The following is a 746-nucleotide window of genomic DNA, read 5'->3' as shown; positions in this document are numbered from 1 at the left end:
CCCCCCCTGCCCCTGCCCTGTCCCAAGACTGCCACTGCCCAGCAGCTCAGAGACTCACTGGAGGGGCGCTGCTTTGGAAAATCCTGGCAACCCCGACCAGACAGCATGGAGAGAGACTGAGACAGTGGTGGCAGCCCAGCGGCAGGAGCAGCCTAGCTTCCCCACAGCCAGGCTGTTGAGCTGGGGGAGTGGCCTAGCTCTGGGAGTGGCTTGGCTGCTGGAGCAGCCCAAGAGAGTAGCAGCGACCTAGGTACTAGCCTGCAGCCCAGAGGTCAAGTGGGGGGAGCTGCCCAGCACAGAGAGCTGCAGGACAGCTGGAGCAGCCCCAGAGAGTGACAGAGGCCTAGCTACTAGCCTGCAGCCCAGAGGTCGAGTGGGGGGGAGCTGCCCAGCCCAGGAAGCTGCCAGGTGGCAGGAGCAGCCCCTGCATGTCCATCTCTAAGACCAGAATCTAACCTCCCAGTCCCTGCTGCAGACCTGACCCTGCTCCCTCCCACTGGCCCCCCCCCCGGAGGCCTAGCATGCACACCAGGGGTTTGCAGGCCTGGGGACCCAGGTGGGCAGCCTACAGCCAGGGCCTGGGGGGCCAAGCTGGAGCCATTTGTCCACCCTCTCCCCTTTGAAGAAGACAAACCACCATGTACAGCTACACAGGGATGTGCCAGAGTTGGTCATGAGGCACAGTCAGAAAAGCAAACTGTGGACACATGAAGGTGCTAGATGGCTTTAGGATTACCAATTTACTT

General features: G+C 61.8%; 3 protein-coding genes across 4 annotated transcripts in view; all 3 read right to left on the bottom strand.

The window, feature by feature from the left end:
• The window catches only part of LOC105980416 (aldo-keto reductase family 1 member C13-like), a 28,145-nt gene extending 28,043 nt beyond the window's left edge, over positions 1-102 (bottom strand). Inside the window, exon 1 of the mRNA XM_013009260.1 lies at positions 59-102. The gene's annotated coding sequence lies outside the window, so the exon portion shown is untranslated. The remainder of the gene's footprint in view (positions 1-58) is intronic.
• Positions 1-746, bottom strand: part of LOC105980410 (aldo-keto reductase family 1 member C4-like) — a 293,440-nt gene that overhangs the window by 49,583 nt on the left and 243,111 nt on the right. The gene's annotated exons all lie outside the window — the stretch shown is intronic.
• The window catches only part of LOC105980418 (aldo-keto reductase family 1 member C13-like), a 19,457-nt gene that overhangs the window by 1,623 nt on the left and 17,088 nt on the right, over positions 1-746 (bottom strand). The gene's annotated exons all lie outside the window — the stretch shown is intronic.

This window comes from Dipodomys ordii, unplaced genomic scaffold (genome assembly GCF_000151885.1).
Source record: "Dipodomys ordii isolate 6190 unplaced genomic scaffold, Dord_2.0 Scaffold9, whole genome shotgun sequence".
NCBI classification, from domain to species: domain Eukaryota; kingdom Metazoa; phylum Chordata; class Mammalia; order Rodentia; family Heteromyidae; genus Dipodomys; species Dipodomys ordii.
Note: the sequence above shows the minus strand (reverse complement) of the source record. Positions and strands in the feature narration are given on the sequence as shown.